We start from the raw sequence: 23,723 nt of genomic DNA on the forward strand, positions 1-23,723 counted from the left end.
TTCATAGGTTTGCCCACAGGGGCGAGTCCACGCCCATGTGTGCACTCGGGATAATTTACCAAATCTCTGCAGGAAAACACACGCCCGTGCAGAATTTACCCACAGGCGTGCGAAAATCGCAAGGTCTCTAACAGGGGCGAGTCCACGCCCCTGTGTCTTCTCTGGATAAGCTCGCAATACAACTCCACGGGCGTGCAGAAATTCCACACGCCCGTGTGTTTCATCTGGATGACTTATAAAACTCTGTGGGCTCTGCAGAAATTTCCTGAACATGTTTACACATTCAGAGCCTGCTCTTTTATACAAAATACACCAGTGAAAAACATTAAAAACAAGCTCAAGCGACTTAAACTTTGCCAAATCCTCATGAATACATATGATGACATCAAAATCCACAATATAATACACAGCAGAAGCATCTAAAAATCAAGACACCAACACTCAACAAGTTATTCATGCGAAAACTAAACTAACAACTAAGAAAAACAGTAAACACTTGGGTTGCCTCCAAAGAAACACTTGTTTTACGTCACTAAGCTTGATGTACCTCATCCTTACCTCACGGGGGCTCATAAATGAATGTTGCCCTCTTACCCATGGCTTAAAAGCATGACGAGCAAAGTCTCTTAAGGGTAGAGCGAGAGTTATTGGGTTTGGGACCACCTAGCAATGGTTTATCTAACTTGTTCGGTTCACGCGCATCTCCATAAGCCTTGGAGTGTTTCCGATGGCGTCTCCTCGCCCTCTTCATCTTCCAAAGCACCTTCTTCAAGATCCCCGGAGTAGACAGTACTTCTTCCATCGAGCCAAGCATCATTATTTCTTCATTTTCCTCCTCTTGGTCTAACAAACCCTCGTAGGGGTCCGGATTGAACATTTCCTACATATATTCATCAACAATCTCATCAATAGTGTTTAGAAAATACAAAGTATCATCGAAATCAAGAGAATGCCACATGGCTTCAGCAAGGCGGTATGTGAGCTTGTCATCTCCAACTCTCAAAGTTAGATCCCCACTATCCATGTCAATCAATGCCTTGGAAGTTCGCATGAACGACCTCCCAAGTATCAAGGATACATCCGCATCCTCATCGACGTCTAGCACCACAAAATCTACAGGAAATATATACTTGTCCACCTTGACAAGCACATCTTCGATGATACTCCTCGGATGTCTCACTGTTCGGTCCGCCAATTGCAAAGTCATCCGAGTAGGCCTAGGCTTGCCCAAGCCTAGCTTCTGAAAGAAGGTATATGGCATGACGTTAATACTGGCCCCTGAGTCCGCCAATGCCATTTCTTCACCTAAATTGCCAATGTTGCACGGAATAATGAAGCTTCCTGGGCCTTTCCTCTTGTTCGCCATGTTCTTTTGCAAAACCGCCGAGCAAGAAGCATCTAAGATCACTGAAGCACTCTCCTCTAACTTCCTCTTGTTAGTCAAGAAATCTTTTAAGAATTTTGCATACTTAGGCATTTGAGCCAATGCCTCAACAAAAGGAATGTTGATGTGGAGTTGCTAGAACAAACTCAGGAACTTCTTGTATTGTTCATCCACTTGGTAATTCTTCAACCTAGAGGGATAGGGGATTCTTAGCTTAAAAGGTGGGGGTGCCAGCCCTTCTCTTTTCTTGTTCCCTCTTCAACCTCTATGACCTCAGGTGCGTGTTCATTGGGTTTCTCACTCGAAAACCTACCTTTAACCTCACGACCACTTCTCAAAGTGATCGCCTTCACATGCTCTCTAGGATTGGTGTCGGTATTGCTACCTAAGGTATCTTCTGCTGTCGCATCCAAGAGTTGCCTTATGCTCGGATTCAACCAGTTAAAAGGTCTGAACAATCATCCACTCCAGGAATCCGTGTTGCGGGCACTTTCTCAGGAGCTCCTTAAACCTTTCCCACAGCTCAAATAGAGACTCCAATTCTGACTGTACAAAGGATGACATCTCATTCCTAAGCTTTGCAGATTTTCCGGGAAGAAAATAACGGGTTAGAAAAGCTTCTACCATCTCCTCCTATGTGGTAATTGATGCTCTAGGTAATGAGTGTAGCCACTGCTTCTTTTTCCCCTTTAAGGAAAATGATAAGGCTCTCAACTTGATGGTATCATCTGCTACCCCGTTTATCTTGAGCATATCACACATCTAGAGAAAGTTCTCTATATGACTGTTTGGATCCTCATCGGCCAAGCCATTGAACTGTGCAGATTGCTGCAACATGTGGATGAATGCCGGCTTCAGCTCGAAATTCTGAGCTGTAATCGGAGGATACACAATACTCAATTGTGTCCCCAATACTGAAGGTCTGGCATAATCGGATAATGTCCTCTGTTGCTCATTATGTTTCGCTATATTATCCGACCCTTCAACTTCCAAATCAGCTAGATTAAACTATTCTTGCACAGGTTCTTTCCCTTTTCTTCTAAGTGTACGTTCGAGCTCGGGGTCTCCTTCAATCAATATGGAGGGGTTCCCTCGGGTCATGAACTTGGAGCTGCACAAAAAAAGAAAAAAAATCAGAACGATGATAGAAAAGAAGATGTGAAATAGAATGAATAAATGAATAGCTAAGAAAACAAAGTGCAAAGTATCTCTAAATGCCTACTCCCCGGCAAAGGTGCCAAAAACTTGAGACGACCGAATATGCTTGTAAACCGCAAGTGCACGGGTTTGTCGAAGTAATAAAATCCCAGGTGAGTGGGTATCGTATCCGCAGGGAGTAGGGAGTAAAAACACTTAAATTATTTCTTAACTAAATGAAATTTGAATAGTGATTTGAGTGACAAGATGTAATGCAAACAAAAGTAAAAGAGACAAGAGAGAGAGCACAAGTAAAGGAGAGGTAAGGCAATCGACATAGATGGGGTACTCGGATATTGATCTTCCTAGGACAATCATTTCAAGTGCAAAAACCCTCTATTATGCTTCCTAACTAATGCATTAATGAGTCGTGGAGATCTTTTAATACATGGTCCCAAATCTAAGGTCAACCATGCCTAACCCTATACACGTCCTGGAGGAGAAATTAAACAATCTCTCAACCTCGCACTTGTATAGAATTGTAATGATTTCTAGGAATTCCAAGTAATGAATCCTGTTCTTGTATGTAGACCTAACCCTTTGGTCCAAGCAGAAGGTCCCTAGCCATAATTAAGTCCTAGATGCTAAAATAACTTCAACGCTTCACTCCATTGCACTCGCAACTAAGCCCCAGCGGAAGGTCATCCCTTAGCCCATTCACTCTACTATGACCGCAAAGAACTCAAGGAATTGGAGGTAGAATAAATCAAACCGGAGGGGAAAAGGGACGGAGCTACCTCTCGACTCACTCTCTCAACCCTCTCTAATCTAGATTTGTCTAACTCTCGTGGTATGTCACTCACCCACAAGGGTTACCAACAAGAACTCTCAACCCTAGTGTCACTCTAAGGGAGTATTCATACAATCAATGCATTCAAAATTGAAACTCAATGAAAACATCAATTAATAGAAGCATAATAATAAGGTTCAATGAAACACATACATCCTAGGGTTCACAATCCAAGTACCCACTAGGGGATTTAGCTCTCCATAGAGCTAATTACAATCAAAAAAATCGAATGTGAAAGCAATGAATCCATAGAAAACCTCCTCGATAGTCGTGACGATGGTCTTATGGAGAGTCCTCTACTCGTCCAAAGGTCCTTTTGTCCGTCCTAGGATATACCTCTCCGGATCAGTGCCAACGAAAGCTCTCCCACTAACCTTCTTCCAAACGGAGCACAATGTCAGAGCCATAAACCTTTCCCAATCCCTAGCTAATACCTCTCAAAACCCTAGCTGCAACCCTCTCTCAAGTTAGGGAAAAGATGGAAAAAAGAATGCTAAAATTAGGGCTGAAATCGGCTTTTAAAGGGCTGGAATCGGGAATCCACACGCCCCTGTAAATATTTCACACGGCCCATGTGGCTTCTCTGGAAAACTCCTTCTTCGGCCGGCTGTGAACATTACATGCTACAGTATTTTGTCACATTGTTGCTACAGTGCTCTGCTATAGTACCGGTCCGAAACACTCCTGAAACCATGCTTTGATCGAGGTAACGTAAACAGGCACACGTTTACGTCGTAGATCGCTTTGCTTCTTCAATGAACGACCGCGTTGGTGGAGATCTCATTACACATGCACAAGCCAGAATATTTAGAATGTGACTGCCTTTGTGCCCCTCCAAATCATTATGCTAGCTTGAATACAAGAAGGTTGGCACACATTCTAGCATCTTGAACCCGACTTATGTCTTCACGTTTGAACCTTCTCAAGATTTCCTCCAAATGGTGCACTCACGATCTACAATGGCGTCTTTCTCTAAGATTCGGCTTCACAACCCTATATGCATGAAAGTAACATAAATACACACATATTAGTGTTAAAACCTGATAAAAGTAATGCTCATCATAAGGAAAGAATACTTCACATTCTTATCACACAAGCACTTATCAATGACAAAAGCTCAACCTCTTGTTATCTGGCAAGTCTAACAAGATTTGCAGTTAAATGTCATTTTTAGCCAAAATTTACAAGAGGAGCAATGCCTCATCATCCAAAAGTCCATCAATCTCAAAAATTACTTGATTTAATAATCTTCTCCTTTTTGTAATTTTTACCTAAGAAGCTTCAATGGCGTCTTCATGAGCTGCTTCATGATTTGCTTCATGTGCAACGGTTCCAGCTATTACCTTAGATCCTGTACCAATTATCTCCACAAAATTTTGTAAATGTTTTGATATTTTATCAAGTGATGGGTCCATAAGAAGATTTTTCCTCTTTCGATGAAATCTTAAGGTACTTATCTCAAACCCATAGGTGATGGAGTAGGAATATGTTCTTACATGGGAATAAAATACTCATCACTTGGTATTTGAAAGAAGCCTTCATCATCAGTCATTGTAAAGTTCTCATGGATATATTGCCCTGCATCATCACCAATATCCCTTCTTGAGGTGTTATATGCTCTATCTTTTGCAAATACTGGAGCAAGGTCATTGAAGAAAGGAAAAGCTTTTCCGTATAGGCCAGTTGCTTCTTTGTGGATCTATATTGTGTTGCCAATTATAAAAAGTTAATAACATAAATAACAATTAAATAAGTCTATACAATTACCAAATAAAAGAGTTTATACCTTAATATATGCGTCATATGCAATTTTTTCGCATTCAATGGTACATTTTTCGTAATTCCAAACAAATCGATAGCAAATAACAATACGTAGAAGCATTTAAACATAGTACATCAATAGAAAATAATAAAATCAACTAGACTGCCAAGCATTAAACATTTCCACAGCCATGTTAAGCTTAAATTGTGTCCACTCATCCGTTGGATCAACAGATGTAATGTTCTCAAAATCATCTTGCGTATTTTCATCTAAGATTAAATTTTCCATTTCATCTTCTGCAGGATCTTTTGTCATCTCCCTTCTAATATAGTTATGTAACAAGCAACATGCATTAATGATACGTTGTTGAGTGGTCATGCTATTGAAACTTGGGCTAGATAGTATTTTCCAATGAGATTTTTAATAGACCAAATGTCCTTTTTTTCACATTTCTTGCACTATCATGTTTCATGTTGAAAAATTCTTAAGGTGTAATTGGTTGATATCCATCAGCCCAAGAACTTAAGTGATATCATTGTCCTCGAAATGTCGTAAGAAAACTAGGGCAATTTGAGTATCCTGCATCCACTAAGTAATAGAAACCTTATGGAAGAAGAAATTTTTTTTGTTAGCTAATGGTTTTGTAGATCATTTTACTATTAAAACTTTAAAAATAATGAAAATGTTTATTTACCATTTGGAACCTTTAAACCATTGAGCTTCATTACGACATCCCTAAGAACTCGGCCGTCATGAGCTAATCCTTCCCAGCTAGACAAGACATATGTAAATTGCATGTCTTGACTACATACACCATGTACATTGGTGGTTATTTCAGATTTTCTCAATCTGAATCTGGGTCGATCAGCTTTAAGGGCATTTGCGCATATATACGTCCCATCTAAAACTCCAATACAATTCTATGTTGATTTTAAAAAAATGTTACTTATAAAATACAAGATAGGATTATAAAAAGATACAAATAAGCTAATACCTTAAACCATTTCCATCTAAAGTCGTTTGAATTTTTAGGTACAGGTTATGGCTTTTTCAATAGAACATCATGGCAAAGAATAATTGACTTCAAAACAACATGAAAATGTTGACTAACTGTTTCTCCAGATTGAACAAAATCAAATTTAATTATCCTATTCTTGATATGGTGTCTAATAATGTTTAAGAACATTGCGGTCATTTCCTCAACCCGAATATTTATTATGCCTCATAGCCCCCTAGTGTTAGTTAGCAATCGACACAAGTTATGAAAACAATATCAGTCCCTACGTAATTTATCAATGCACTTAATATCATTTTTATAAACCACTCGATGAAGATATTCCAATTATTTGCGGCGCCTAGTAGATGTTGATGCAATATCATGTGCAATCATTCTATTTCAATGGTTGTGTTGCCTTGTTGCACATATAATGATCATGAGCTCAATATATAAATGTAGCATATAATCATTGTGCAATATCGTTGGAGTTCTTTGATCTTCCTCATCTCTAAAAAATGGCAGTTACATGTACATTATTTTCATTGAGTTAATAATTTTGAAAAAAATAACTAAATACAATTACATGTGAACAATGGTTGCCTTGACTATAAACTTTTTTTATATATTATAAATTGTATTTGTAGCTTGGTTATAAGTTTCAGAAATAATTAAAATTTCCTATAAGGTAAACACTATGTGAAGGTTGGTACATGAATCTGTGACATAGTATGAGATAAAAATTATTTGATTACTTGAAGATACAAGGGCCACATTTTTCTCATAGACCAAGTGCAAAACACACTTCCTCTTTGAATATGTTAATAAAATGTTAGAATCATGAAATAAAAAATTATGTTAAAAGACACCCGTGATAAGATTAAATAACCATATGTTATTTTTCATAAGAGCAACATAACCACAAACTTAACAGAAGGAAAGCCAACAAAATAAAACCATGGGTTATAAAACTAGCCAAAACTTATAATGTATTACTCCATGGCTTATAAAACTTTATCCAAAACTAGTTGTCAAGAATCTTTTGGCAGATCATTCAATTAGATCTAATTTAAGGTTATTCAAGTAGTAAAGCTTTGAGCCACTGACCTTAGGAAGAAAGCACATGCAATAAGTAAGGAAAAATATAGGAAATGAAGGAATCAAATAAAAATTAACATGTTAAAACCTACATGCCATACAGACAAAAGAAGAATCTTTCAAAATGAATAAAATATACAATTTAGATAATAGCTTATTTCACAAACCTCACATGTTCAGCACAGTTAGGATATAAATTTACCGTCCATGATCTAAAATAGACTATAGTTATTTTTTTTCCTCTTTAAGCTGCTAATAGTGTAAAACCATTTATAAATAAGTTAAACATTTCCAAGTCTTCATAGCTTAAAGATCATAATAAGAAGTCTTGGAATCATCAAAGAGTGAAACGCCAAAGACATAATTATGTTTAGTGACTTATATAAGCATTTTCACTTCCAATTCATGTTACAGAATAAATAATTTCCAGCATAAAAGTTACAATCAAGCAATTATAATGATCAAATCGACAACACATAAGCAATTAAAAATCTAGAAGAGTTCCCTCATAACACCATGTCTATAAGTAATAATAGGAATACCTCAGATGCTACTTTAAAATCGAAAAAAATTAGGTCTTTTCTAATCTGAAGATGATCTCTCATTGTAAAGCTAAATTCTGGTTGATAGCCAGCCTAAGGGGCAGAGAAAAGGCACAACAATCAAAACTAACCCTGCGCTAAAATACTATCTATGATATTCCAACTTTTTCCTACTTTCTTACATTGTTTTTGACATGTCCTCTCATGTATATCTCTTGTGTGAGTGTTATCTTGAGTGTTTTCATGTGTTAGGACCCAAAATGGGGTCGTGTGGAGGCTATACTGGTGTGGGAACCCATTAGAAACTTGGGGCATGCTGTAAGCCATGCGGGTGTATGGATGCCTGTATGGAGCATGGTTGTAAGCCATGTGGGGAGCCATGAGCCCGCGTGGATGCCAACATGGAATTTTCATGGAGCCTTGCGGCCTTTCATGCTGTTGCATGGATGCCCGAAAAGACCCCCTCAGCTTAGGGCTTTAAAAAGCCCTTTTCCTTGAGTATTTCATCCCCTTTCTTTCCCTCTTCCTTTTCCACACCTCTATTCCTCAAAATCTCACTCTCTTCTCCCAAAACTCCCCATCTCTTGCCATTAGATCAAGGAGGAAGTAAGATGATCTTCTTCTTCCCCTCTTGAGAAGGTTCATCTTTGAGCTTTGGATGCTTGGAGGTAAGCTTCATCCCTTTTTCTTTCCTTTCATTTTGGATGAGTTCTTTGGGTGAGAATGGTGGGAATCTTAGTGTTTGTATGAGAATTGAGTATGGAGAACTTGTATGGTTGTATTTCTTCCTCTATGGTGAAAATTGAGAGAGATCTCTTTATCGCCCAAACTAGGGTTACTGGAGCACCAAACCAACTTGGGTTTTCGCTGCCATTTTTATTGCCATTAAGTCTTGAGAGAGATTGAATCTTGTAGAATCATTGAGAGGAGGTACTTAGTAAACCCTAGGTGCATGTTTACCATCTTGAGGAGTTTTCCTCATCCTTGTGTTGAGTGTTATTTGGTTTTGATCCATTGATAACTTGGTTTGTTCTAGGATGAGAGGCATCGACCAAGGGTAAAGGACCGGTGGAGGATTAACACCGGAGTTGGGTGACTCGCTAAGTTTGTGAGTGGGATTGTTGATTTCATCTACTATAATATCATCCATGAATTTATTATATTTGGTCTTCATTTACTTCAATTGATACTTTATATTGTTAAAAGTTTCTTGAACATTATTTATGACACTTGAAATCATCACTTTGATCTTAAATGAGCTTATTAAAATGTTTTCAAATATGCACTAATTGAATTTGAAAACCTTGTTCTTAAAATGTATATTCAAAGGTTGAATGCAAATGATGTTTGTCTTTGAGAAAAGTATTGTTTCATGATGAAACTTGTATTTACTTGAGTTGATATATCCAAATTACTCACTCTTGGAGTGGGCGGTTGTTCATGTGAAAATTATGAAATCTTGTTGAGATTTTGACATATCATGTTGAAATTGTATATTAGGCCTTCGGGCAATATTATGGTTTTGATGGTGACATGGGGATCCCCGGTGCTTACTGCAATAAGAAAAAGTATCCACGGGCTGACCTAGTTGGGGTGGCGTAGAGAACTCAATTGAGATACCACACTTTTAAGAGGCATGTAGAGAACCTAAAAGGTGTGTAAGGTTGGTTCCTAGAGTCACCACATGGGTTCCCTAAGCCAACGCCAAAAGACACGTATCTTGGCGTCTCCAGATCTAGCCATGGCCACGGTTAGAGATGAAAGGTTTCTTGAGGCTATGCATCACTTTGATGGTTTTGACATATTTTTCATAAAATATTGATTTAATGAGTTGTTGGAAAAATGATGATTATTTGAGATGAAACATTACTTTGACCAACTTATATTATAAAATGCTATCATATATTGGTGTATATTACTCTTTGTGAACATAAGTTTTACTCTATACTTGGTATTTTTCACATTTTGGTGTATAGGTAAACTCTTAAACATTTTTATTGATAAATTATCTATATTTTTTGAAATGTGTGACTTTATAGAATCACGTTAATCTCCTCACTGACTAACCTGGTCACTTACCTCCTATATTCTCTCTCCAGGTGATAGTACAGCGTAGAGGTGCGAACGCATGGTGCTTGGCAAGTATAAATCTCAGTGCATCTCATTGAGTCCTGTGTAGGTTTATTTTTTAGTTAATGACATGTATAAAGTGGGACACATTAGTGTAATTGTTGATTTGTTACACTTATTTCTTTTCCTTTGAAACCCCTATATTTTGTGATGTCTGAATTGTTGCATGAGAAACCATACTCAAAGTTTGGTTTGATGTTATGACTTGGTATATTATGTTGTGATCTTGTCTATTATTATGTTTCCTTGTTGTTATAGTGATTATATACAGGAAACAAATTAGCCTTATGATGATCTAAGGTTGAGGTGATGGTTGTCATCCCTTGCGTTGTCATGGCGGTATGTCGTGTTCTGGGCCCACGGGCTAGGACGTGACTCTATCTGCATATGCTGAGGAGAACTTACAAAAGAATCAGCCAAATCACAGTTTTATTCAAGCACATCCTGTAAAAAAAACTCATGTCTTGTTTGTCTTTGCTTCTTTCCTCCATTTTGCTTCTGTACGTTTGCTTTTCTCCACAATGTCATTTCTCTTTATTGATGCGAGAGCTTCGTGCTGAACTTTCCATAGGTATGTTAGGGATCCTACCGAAATGAGATCCTGCCGAAAACAATGATGGAGCTCACACTCAATATTTCTCCTTTTGTTTTCCTGGTCAACCCTTGGTTTTCTGGTCAAAATCCAGATATGGTGTTTATGTTAAGGGTAGTATAGTAATTTCCAACACAAGAAATCCTCAATCCTTTTTGTTTTTAAAGGCTTTTGAATTACCCATCAGTACAATTTGATTACATTGCCATGCCTGTGCCAATACCATTAATGCACACCCAAACAAGGGTGTGCATGGATTTAGGAATGAAAACCACTCCATTCTTGGCAAACAAACAACCCCTAAATATTCAAAAACAATGTAGTGGAATACCCTTATATAGTCAAGTATATCATCACTTTGGTTTTCCTTTTCTTTAAAGATGAGCGGCTAGGCACTAAGAAAGGCAGGGGTGTGCACAAGCTTCAAAGGAGCAATTAAGATTGGGGTTAGCGCACACATGGGCGCTGGAACCACCAGCACACAATCAGTACTTACACTCTCAGAAATGTGCCATCACCCATGATTTGAACGCTCACCACTTGTAAAGGTTCTAACAGGGACCAGACTACCGATAAACCACTTAGTCATCAGTATATCATCACTTTGTTTTGATTTGCTATCAGTGGAGAGTTTCTAAATACTGTAAGATTAATTGAGCTGAATTTCACATATGTCAAAGAGTTAGCAAGCTTCAGCATCGGACTTGTGGTAGACATGTGTGCGTGCTTTATGCATATTTATATGGGGTTCAACTCCAATCCAATACATTTCCTCTCCATTACTTTCTAATACATGTTTAGATGTTTAACCTGAAAAGCAAAAATCATATATGGGGAAAGAATTGAATTGATGAGAAGAAAATTGAATTGTAAGTAAATGTGTAAGTATGTATGATTATAAGAAAGTTTGAACTTTTATATAGAGATTACATTTGAAAAATTACCCTAACTTTCTCCTCAAGTTACTCCCAGTTGTCTCCATAATTAACACTATAACAATCTCCTATCAATATCACCATGATTATCTCATTGCCATAAATAGCACCGTGAATATTTTCTTAATATAATCAGCACCGTGATTGATGATCTCAAATATCTTCTTAACATAATCAACACCATGATTGATTATTTATTTAACATAACCTATGTCATTTATACTTTTAATGGCTAGGATGTCCTTATTTTTTTAATTAGAGTATTAATTTTTCAATATGTTTTAACTATGTCCTTTTGTTCTTCTTTTGATGACTTGATAAAAATAAATCATACATACATACATACATATATATATATATATATAAAGAATGATAGAAATTTTGATTAAAAAATAAAAGATAAAGTTTGTTGCAATTATTGTGATAAGCAAAATAAATAAAGTTTTTTTAAATGCAAAATTGGTCCAATCGATGGAGAAAACAAAAAAAAAAATCTATTTTTAAAAATCTTAAAAAAATAAAAACATTAAAAACATAAAGGCTAAATTTTTTTGAGGATGAGAGGTTTTTCAATAATTAGATTGGATTTTAGCACATGAAAAAAGGATATTAACAAACTTTACATTATGGTCATTGACACATGTCAAATACTAAACATGTATTAAAAATTAATGGAGGAGAAATGTATTGGATTGGAGCCAAACCCATTCATATGGGTATTGGATCCATTGGGATTGGGTTATGAAAGGTCAAATTCTATGGGGGTATTACATTATTATACTCCAATTTATTAAGAGAAAATTGCGTTGGAAACAATGATGTTCTTTATTAAATTGGTTGTCTATGCATATGTAAACATTAAGGCTTTATGAATTTAAATATTTTCACACTTTTGTTCCACTGCTTCCGTATTAGTTCTTCAATGTTCATTTGTTTGGGGTTAGAGTTAAGGAACCTGATATATTTAACTTGCTTGAAATATACAGAGCCATAGAAGACATGAATTGCGAAGTTTGATGAGCATGATTTGATAATATGATTATTAAAAGTATTTAACCAGTTCAATAAACTCAGGAATAAAGATATAAGTAACAAAATTAAGGGCCTATTTGGATGTATAGTAAATTTTTCTATAGGAATTTTACTCCATGGGATTTAGAAATAATTCCTATGGAATTTACTACAGGAAAAATTCCTACGGAATCAGTGTTTGGATGTATGCAGGAATTTTTCCATAGGAATTTTTAATTTTGAAAATGAAACTAGCCATTAGATTTTTTTAAAAAACTAGTTGTTGGAGTTTTTTAAAAACTAGCCGTTAACAATTTCTCTCTATTTAAAGCCAACACACTTATGCCATTTATAAACTTATCTCTCTTCAGCTTAAATTTTTACGTCTCAAAGTCTTTTGTTTCAATATGGATCTGGATCAATAGAGAAAGATTGATAAAGATGATGATGAATTCATGTTCACCATTTACCAAGTTTATTTCCTGTAAGTTTAGAAACTAGGCCTTATCATTCATCAATATTAACAAGCGATGCATATGTTCAAGAAATTCTTGAAGGTCATGAGGCACGTTGTAAGTGTGAATTTCATATGGAGCCTCATATATTTCAAGCACTTGCTAATTGTTTAAGAGAAATATCTCTTCTTCAAAACTCGAAAAGGGTTACAATCGCGGAACAACTAGCAATATTTATGTGCACTCTTGCGCACAACGCTAGTAATCGTGATGTGCAAGAATGTTTTCAACATTCAGCAGAAACGGTTAGCCGTTATTTTAAAAAAGTGCTTGAAGCTATACTCTTGCGACTACATATATAGAATTGCCACCAACAACTACATCACTAGTTATCTAGAATAATAGACATTTTCTTTCCATATTTCAAGGTTAGAAATCTTTATACTGTATTTTTATTTATTATTTATGTTTTTATATATTCTCGTAACAAATATTATGGGTTTTTCATTTTAGGATTGTATTGGTTCTATTGATGGAACACATGTTCCAATCACTATTTCTTTGCCCTTGCAAGATCCTTATAGAAATAGAAAACAAACATTATCCAGAATGTCATGGTCGCATGCGATTTTAAGCTATGTTTTGTATATGTTCGGGATGGTTGGGAAGGTTCTGCTTTTGATACTAGAGTACTTCAGCATTCAATCGACCAAGGCTTCCATGCCCCCACAATAAATATTACCTAGTGGATGTAGGATATGCAAATACTCCAAATTTTATTGCTCTATACCGGGGTGTGCATTATCACTTACAGGAGCAAGGAAGGGCAGGATGTAGACCAAGTAATTACAAAAGAACTATTTAATTTGAGACATGCTTCATTGAGAAATCATGTTGAATGCATTATTGGTGTCTTGAAAATGAGATTTCCTGTACTTAAAGTTGCAGCCTTTCATCCAATAGATTCCCAAACTGATATAGTAGTTACTACATGTGTCTCGTATAATTTCATACGTATACACAATGACACGGATGAAATCGAAGAAATCAATAATGTAAATGATGAAGTTACTGTCCCAAATAGAGATGATACATATCAAAATGATGTCAACGTACTGAACTTTGATCGTATTGCAGGCGCTTGCAAAAGAGATGAAATAGCAATGCAAATGTGGAATGATTAATGCAACTGTCATAGAAATGTAATTTAATTGATGTGTAAGTTTATCAATGTTGTTTTATTTTGGGGCTACAATTATCAATATGTAAATTTATCAATGTTGCCTTATTTATAAAATCATCTTTCTTGTTATTAAGCAATAGAATATCCACAAATAATTCAAAAATCTGCCAGCAAATAAACAAGTATATCTCAAACAAATAAATACATCTCATAAACATAATGTCTTACATAAAAGATTCAAGTCATTTAAACATAACGTCTTACATAAAACATATTATTTTACATGTAACTAAATATAAAAAACATAGAACATAACATTGTTTTAATTAATCATTTGCCGAAGCCAAAACACTTTCCGTTCTTTATTGATGAGACTCAAGAAGATTTCACGATTTTCCTTATCTTTAAACAATGTTGTAATTTTAACAAAATCTTCATCTGGAAATTGTTCACACAACACATTAAATGCAGCCATGCATTCTCCCATGGAGTACTTCTCCTCTACCCAGTTCATTTTCATAGCATCAATATATATATCCGTCTCAGCTAGATGCATATTTATATATTGTTCTAAGAATGACTCTTGAACATTTTTTTCATTTTCGGTCCTTTTCTTTCTTTGCACTTCATCTCCTAACCTTTACCAGCTTGCACTACATGAGTTTTGGGGTTGTGAAATATTTGGTTGACTGCGTGGAGGCTCCATTTATGCAAAATCACGATCCTCTGTCTCTATTTTGAGTGTAGACAATGATTGGATGGGATCATTTGGAGCCGGAACGCTTGGAGATGGAGTGTCCATTGGCACATTTGCATAATTATCTACATCATGAGAGCGTCTTCCTTCTGCATAGCTCCCTGTGTAATAAATGTACAAATTATTAGAAAATATATGAACAAATCTTTAAAGCAAACATTGGTAAACAACACTTTTTTACCCTCATAAATCTCCTGCAGTGCCATGAAATATGGAAAGGGTTTTTGATGCCATCTTCTAGCTTCTTTATTTCTTGCATATTTTGATGAAAATGATTAAGATAAATTATTGCATAAATTTTGTAAATTATCTGATAAAAATATATACCTCAAGTAGTGGTGCCCAAACTTCTTCAGTGGCTTCGACCATATTTTTTTCATAATCCCATCCAAAGCCACTCAATTTGGTAAACCCCTTCAGAAGCTTGTAAATTTTTTTCATCTCATGCTCTAATGCTTTAACTTGTTCAACAGTGCATTTTAAATTAGGGAATTTTGTTACTATGTCACGCAATATTCTATTCCATGCCTCTTTAGGCCATCCATTTTGTGAGCGGTACGCGGGAACGTTATAATTACCTAATAATTTCACTAGATGTGCCCTATGATTTTCATTCCATTTGGCCCTTGTGTCGGTCTTCTCTTGATTTACCATCTATACAAAGCTATACAAATGATAAGAATTTGATTAGCAAATAAAATAAAAATAAATTAGAGAACGTTTTGTGGTCTTCTCTTTTATCAAAGATTTATTGACTCATCTTTATTCATCAAGTATTATTTATTAAAGATTATTCTAGCTTCTGGTCTAATTGTTTACCAAAGTAATTCATAGGTTAGATAATTTAATAGTGTACATAAATATATTTATTAGAATATAATAATAAACTAAATTTATAAGTGATAAGGGCTACATATAAGAAGTGCACCAAGTCAATCCCATAAATTAAAATATAACTTTTGGAGAACTTAGTACTACTTTCCTAATCTCACAAATTAAGTATCAATTAAGATAACATGAAAGGTCAGAGAGTCCTCTATTCTATCTATGGACACCATATCTTTACATATCCTCCAAAATACAGTAAGTTTCTAATGGCATGAGTTTTTTATGTAGGCAAAATTCATTACTCATCTTTTCCAATCATTGAGAGAGAGAGAATACCATCACCTCTGATTTCTAAGTGCAAAAGGCCTTTTTAATAGGATGATGGAAGCATTATATAAATCTCCTGACTTCTAAATTTATGGCTTGCAAAATTTAATTTTATGGCTGTTGACTGTTAACACACCTCTTGCGTGTGACCCGCAAGTGCACAGGTTTATCAAAGTAATAAATCCTAGGTGAGTGTGGTATCGTATCCACAGGGAATAAGGAATAGAAACACCAATATTACTACTTAACTAAGTGGAAATGAAATAATGATGGTGTGGATAAAGATCGATGCAAACAAACTAAAGAAAATAAGAAAGTGAGAGAAAAGGCAACCGATAAAAGTGGGGTACTCGGATATTGTTTCTCCTAGGATTATTGCTTCAAGTGCAAAACCAACTATTATGCTTCCTAACTAATGCTTAATGAGTCTTGGTCATCCTTAAATACATGGTCCCAAACCTAAGGTCAATCGTGACTAACTCTACACTATGCCACGACAGAGAAATCAACCAGTCTCAACACCTCACACTGTGTAAAGTTGTAAGAAGCTCTAGGGATTCCAAGTGATAAACCCTATTCCTATATATGGATCTAACCCTTTGGTCCAGGCGAAAGACCCCTAGTCACAATTAAGCCCCAGATATTAAAGTCACTTCAACGCTTCACTCTGTTGCTCGTGCAACTAAGCCCTAGCGGAGTTCATCCCTTAACCCTTCACTCTATTGTGACTGCAAAGGACTCTTGGAACGTGAAGGTAGGATAAATCACACTGGAGAGGAAAGGTGACGCTCTGCTACCTCTCGACTCACCCTCTCAACTCACCCTCTCGACCCTCTTCAATCTTGCTTTCTCTGACCGTCATGGTGTGTCACTCACTCAGAGGGATTACCAATGTAGACTCTCAACCCTAGTGTCACTCTAAGGGAGAAATCATTTAACAAGCATTCAAGATTGGAACTCAATTAAAGGCATCAATTAAGTAAAACATAATAAAAAGTTAATGAAATAAATACATCCTAGGGTTCACAAATCCAAGTACCCACTAGGGGTTTAGCTCTCCATGGAGCAAGATACAATCAATGATAGAATCAAAAGTAAAAACATGCAATCCATAGTAAAACCCCCTCGGTATTCGTGTCTATGGTCTTGTGGAGTAGTCTCGTCCTTTTCAAAGGTCCCTTTATCAAGCCTAGGGCACACCTCACCGGATCGATGCGACGAAAGCTCCCCCAATAACTATCTTCCAAGAGAAACACGGTGTCAAATCCGTAGAACCACTCCAAAAGCCTTGCCAAAGCCTCTCTAAACCCTAGCTGCCTGCCTCCCAAAAGTTGGAGAAAAGATAGAAGAAAGGATGAAAGATGGATCCCCAAATCGGTACAAGTCACGGCTTTATAAATGGCTGGAATTGGGCATCCACATGGGCATGTGGAATTTCCACATGCCTGTGTGGATTTCTGAAAATCTAATTTTCTGCGGGCTATGAATAGTAATTGATACAGTAAATTGCTACACTGATTTGCTACAGAAATCTGCTATAATACTCCGCCAAAATACTCCCGAATCCACACTTTTCATCGAGGCAAAACATAAACGGGCACACATCTATGCCGTAGATCGCATCACTTCTTCAATAAAATGCCATATTGGTGAAGATCTTGCTAATATTGCACAAGTCGGAATACGCAAATGTGACTGCCTTTGTGCCCCTCCAAATTATGAAATTGCTTGAGTATATGGAGGTTGGTACACATTCACGTATCTTCGATCACAACTTCTATCTTCATATTTGTTCACTCCAAGACTTCATCAATAAAGTACAATCGTGATCTACTTTGGCTTCTTTCTTTCATATTTGGCTTCATAACCCTTCATGCACGAAAGTTCACAAATATACATGTATTAGCGCTAAAATCTGATAAAAATAATGCTCATCGTAAGAAAAGAATATTTTATATTACTAATACTCAAGCACTTATCAAACTCTCCCACACTTAAGCTTTTGCTTGTCCTCAAGAAAAAATACAACATTAAAGCATAGAAGAAGGAAATATTGAAAGTGCTTGTCCTTAGGTTCACCAAAGTATGCAAGGGAAGCATTCTACAAGTAAGGGAAATTTCAACACTAAATACAAAAAAAAAATCATTACTCAAGCTAAAAACTTGAATAAAAAAGGACAACAAACCCTAAATCGTGTAAGTGCGTGAACTCACTCAAATCAACCCAAAGTATACTCCTCAAATTTCTAAGCATAAGGGACTTATTTATATTCAAAAAAAAGTAAAGAGATGGTAGTAGCTTCACACATCCTCTAAGGTAGCCTTTTCCAAAGCGGTTGCTAAGGTGGCTTTCACACTTTCGAGGTGGTAGCTCTTTCTACCGGGGTAGTAGCTTTCACTCATCCCATGAGATAGCTCTTTCTCTCATTAGGGCATAACTAGTATCCGACTTGTGAGAGTAGCTTCATACTTCATAGGTGGTAGCTCTTTCCACCCAAATGGACAGCTAAAACAAGTTTTTTTTTAAGCAAAATAAAACAAGAAACAAAACTAATTAGTCCCGTAAACATCAAACTTGAGTTTCCAAAAGAGTTTAATATGCGAGTAGTGCAATAAGTGTCAATCGGGCAAAAATTCCTAAAAATTCAAGTAAAAACTAGAGCATGAAAACATTCAATGATGAAAATTATCCTAAACTCAAGAATATAATCATTGCAACTAAGGTGAACCGCCATTGGCTACGTCAGCATGCACAATCAAAGCATAAGTATAGAATATGTGTAATGTGAACTCCCTCCCCCCACACACACACACACACACACACACTTAAGATGTACATTGCCCTCAATGTACACATGCAAGCACAATAAAAGATATAACAATCAAAATATATGTGGGAGTGGGCAATTGAAACAATACTCCCCTGAACTCCTAGTGGTGCGTTTGATGGAGCTAAATTCCTTGGGAGTGGAGTTCCAACGGGTGGTGAAGCACACACGGCCAAGTGTAAAACCACATTGGCCGTGCCCATGACTAGTTCTCAATTTCCATAGTGGCAAGACCATCTGCATGCATACATAAGGAGGATTCAGTAAAGCTCAACAAAAACAAAGTAGACTCTAAAGTATATAAAAGTTTGAAATACAACTCGAGACAAAAATATAAACTAAGAAGGAAGATCCTTTGTGATTATACAAGTCCAAAAGATAATGTAAAAGTAAAATATGAGAAACAAAAGAAAATAAAACTAAAGACGCCTCAAGCCTCGGTGTCGTCGATGGTGGGCTCTACTGCTGCTGCTAAGTCGAACGACGCTGGTGGATCTGGTGATGGTGACGTTGGCGGAGCCGGAGGGGTTTTGGGTCTCATAATGAAGGGTGAAGACGCGTCACACTCGAGTAGCTGCTGTAAGATATCAAGGCGCGCCATCACCTCTGCGTGCTACGCGGCCTGTGTCGCGCAAACCTCAGTAATCTCGGTCCGAGGCACCCCCACAGCGTCCTCGAGCCTGCTTGAGATGGGGAGAACATGCACACTGGTGGCGACTCCTATGCTGCAGGGGGTGCCTCGGCTTCTGTATGCTCGGGCTAAGGCTCGGGAGCCTGCTGTGACCCCTCAGCTGCATCACCTCCGCTCCCAGCTATCCTTGGATCAGGTATAGTCAGTACATGCATTCCCGGCCCATACCTGCGCAGCATCCCAATTTGTCTCATCATTTGTATGCCCAGGGGCGGGTATAATCACCTTCTCAGCCCCTCTAATCGCATCCAGGAGACCCATACCCATGATGAGTCTCGTAATGTAGGGACTAGAGAAGAGGACACCGATCCTGGCATACTGTCCCTAGTGTCTCAGATACTCGGCTACAATATGTCCCAAATGTAACGGCTCACTCTGTACTATGGAGTATGAATATAGAAGCTCCTGTTTGTTCAGAACTTCGGTACTGTCACCGCGGCCGTTCACAGATCTGCTCAGGATAACGTGAATGTATCTGTAGCTCTGCCGAGATAAACAAGTAGCCTTCGACACCCCTGGCTCGTATTGCCCCTGTTCACACAGTGCTCTGTACGCACGCTGCGGTGTCAAGCTACCTGGGTAGCCTAGGGCAAATGGTCGTACTCCTCAGTGTCTGTGAATGCCTCATCATACAACCCAAATCAGACTGAAAACTGCGTAACGCTCATACTATGATGATGTCCAAGTGATTGGAACTGTATAGTGTTGACGCTATCGAAGCTGGGGTAGGAGCGGTCAAACTCAAATGAAGCGAGCACCTCTAATGTAAACATACGGATAGCCTGCTCTCTGATCAACAGTAAACGCCACCTACTACCCACTGAGAGGAGCTCATCAACCTCATTAGCCATGTCATCCATCAACTGCATCTCCCTAATCGCACTCACGTCCAGGAATCGAGTTTGACCGAACTTGAGTTTGGTTAATCTTGCAAATCGATCCCGGTGCTCTGCAATAGCAAATTCTAACTGCTCTGGCTCGGAAGATGCCTCTCGAGGACGCTTGCCAGCCACTTTCTTAGTCTTGGAAGCCATATCTGCAAGTATTGAAAAGAAAATCGATCAATTAAACTCACACAACAATACTGGAGGAATCCACACGGCTATGTGAAAATTCTACACACCCGTGTGGATACTCGGGGCGTGAAAACCGTACGGCCACTATACTAAAAATCCACAAATAGACCAAAATTCACTTCTAAACTAATTCTAAACATCCAATAACCACTTTAGCATAGAAACAAAGCACATTTTCCAGTTTAATGAAATAAAATCATGTAATGGCGAAGAAAAGAGAGAATAAGGGTTTACCGATGAGATGAAGAAGAAAAACTTGAAATCGGCCAGAAAACTCGAGTAAAACCTCTCTAAATCGGTGGTGCGAGGTCGGGGAGAGTGAATGAGTGTGTTCTCTGAGCATTTGGAAGTGTGAAAATGAGAAAGGTAAGATGGATTTATAAAGGAAATCAAGGCCTGTTGCGTTCTGTACATCCACACGAGCGTGCGGAAATTACCCACACCCGTGTGACTCCACAGGAAAGCTTCACAAGGGCAGACTCACGCCCCTGTGTGCTCTCAGAATAGTACACTCTGGCTCTGAACGCACTTACATGGGCGTGTGGAAATTCCCCACGCCCGTGTGCCAGACCCACAAGGGCACCCACACGCCCTTGTGGCTTCTCTGTCCAACCGAGAAAAAGTTCTAAGTGTTTCCCACCCCCGTGTGGATCTTCAAAGGGCTAGTCACAAGGGCACTTACACGCCCCTGTGTTTTCTCGGGATGACAGAGAGCTCTCTGCAGAGATCCACACGGGAGTGTGGAAATTACCCACGCCCTTGTGTTTGTCACAGGGTTATCCACAAGGGCATACGCACGCCCCTGTGTATTCTCAGGATAGATCTCTATGTCTGTGTAGAGAAACACACGCCTGTGTGAAATTTAACACATGGGCGTGTGACCATAACAAGGGCATTCACAGGGGAAAACGCACACCCCTGTGTCCTCTCGGGATGAGCTCTAAATGAAAACACATGCCTGTGTGGAATTTCCACACTGCCGTGTGTTTTCTCTGGATTACTTAGAAAAAATCTGCGGGCTCTGCAGAAATTTCCTGAACATGTATATACACTCAGAGCCTGCTTTGACAATGCAAAATGAACCATAGAATTATGAAACACATACTCAAACGACCAAGATATTCCGCCACACACATTTATGCACACGAAAACACCAATGATCCACAAGAAAAAAAAAACAGCAATAGCATCTAAAAATCAATACACTAAAACTCATGCTTTTATTCATGCAAACACTAACTAAAACTAGAAAAACAGTAAAGAACTTGGGTTGCCTCCAAAGAAGTGCTTGTTTAACGTCACTTAGCTTGACGTACCTTGCCTTACCTTATGGGGGCTCACGGAGAAAGAATACTTCCTTGTCGTCTTTACTAACCTCTCCACCAAAATAAAGCTTTAGCCGATGTCCGTTCACCTTGAATGTACCCTTCTCCGGATGAGAAATTTCAATAGCACCATGGGGCGACACCTCATTCAAGGTGTAAGACCCAAACCATCTGGACTTGAGCTTCCCCGGAAATAGCCTTAGGCGAGAATTGAACAATAACACATGATCGCCCACCTTGAATTCTTTTGGAGTTTTAATATGCTTGTCATGCCACTTCCGAATTCTTTCCTTGTAAATCCTTGCATTCTCATACGCCTTCATTCTCCATTCATCCAACTCATTAAGATGAAGCATTCTTTGTTTCCCTACTTTGCTCAAGTCAAAATTCATAGCCTTGATGGCCCAATAAGCTTTGTGCTCGAGCTCCACGGGAAAATGACATGACTTACCATATACCAAATTATAGGGAGTGGTCCCTATCGGTGTTTTATATGCCATTATATGAGCCTAAAGTGTGTCATCCAGGCGTTCTGACCAATCCTGCTTCCTTTGTTCCACGGACTTTATCAAGATTCTCTTAATCTCTCTATTTGTGACTTTCACTTCACCACTTGTCTGCAGATGGTAGGGAGTAGCAGGCGATGATGCACCCCATAGCGCTTCAAAACTTTCTCAAGCTGAGTGTTGCAGAAATGAGTCCCTCGATCACTAATGATAATTCGTGGGGTCCCAAATTGAGTGAATAGCCTCTTCAAAAATTTTAGCACGGTTCTGGCGTCATTAGAAGGTAAAGCTTGAGCCTCCACCCATTTAGACACATAATCAATTGCAACCAGAATGTATTGATTACCATTAGACTTTGGAAATGGGCCCATAATGTGAATACCCCATAAATCAAACACCTCACAAAATTGCATCGGATTCTACGACATTTCATCCCGTCATGATAGATTTCCAGCCTTTTGACAACTATCGCATTGAAGAACAAACTGATGTGCATCCTGAAATGAGGTAGGCCAATAGAATCTGGTAGCTAAAGCCTTTTCAGCAATTCTACTTGACGCATAATGTCCCCCAATTGGCCCAGAGTGATAATGTGCAAGGATGTCTCATCCCTCTTCCCTTGATACACATCTCCGAACTACGTGATCTGCACAAATACGGAACAGGTATGGGTAGTCCCAAAAGTAATTCCTCAAATCACTAAAGAACTTCTTCTTTTGCTGGAATGTGAGGCCCTACTTAAGAACTTTCCCTGATAAGTAATTTGCAAAATTTGTGAACCATGGAGTGCCCTTTGATTCTGAACTGTGACCTGCATACAAGTGTTTCTCTGGAAAGAAATCATTAATTTCTTTGCTTGCTGGCTCTTGACCTTCACACCCCTCCAATCGAGACAAATGGTGTGCAACCACATTTTCGGTGCCCCTCATATCTTTTATCTCTATATAAAACTCTTGTAACAATAGGATCTAACGAATCAACCTCGGTTTCACATCCGCTTTGTTCATAAGATAACGGAGGATTGAGTGATCGGTAAATACAGTGATCCTAGATAAGATGAAATATGGCCTGAACTTGTCAAAAGCAAACACCACTGCTAACAACTCTTTTTCGGTGGTGGTATAATTCTCTTGAGCACTCGTAAGTGTCTTGCTAGCATAATAGATCAGTCAGAACTACTTATCTTTCCTCTGTCCCAAAACTACTCCAACAGCATAATCACTTGCATCACACATGAGCTCAAAGGGTTCGTTCCAATTCGGTACAGTTAAAATTAGTGCTTGCACTAATTTCTCCTTCAACAAGCTGAAAG

At 38.0% G+C, this 23,723-nt stretch overlaps 1 non-coding gene across 1 annotated transcript; it reads left to right on the forward strand.

The window, feature by feature from the left end:
- Window positions 1–1,856: 1,856 nt before the first annotated feature.
- On the forward strand, window positions 1,857–1,963 carry LOC120278287. Its single transcript, XR_005541625.1, has one exon. It is a non-coding gene; the product is annotated as a small nucleolar RNA R71 (small nucleolar RNA).
- Window positions 1,964–23,723: the final 21,760 nt, after the last annotated feature.

This window comes from Dioscorea cayenensis, chromosome 15 (assembly GCF_009730915.1).
Source record: "Dioscorea cayenensis subsp. rotundata cultivar TDr96_F1 chromosome 15, TDr96_F1_v2_PseudoChromosome.rev07_lg8_w22 25.fasta, whole genome shotgun sequence".
In the NCBI taxonomy this organism is placed as follows: Eukaryota; Viridiplantae; Streptophyta; class Magnoliopsida; order Dioscoreales; family Dioscoreaceae; genus Dioscorea; species Dioscorea cayenensis.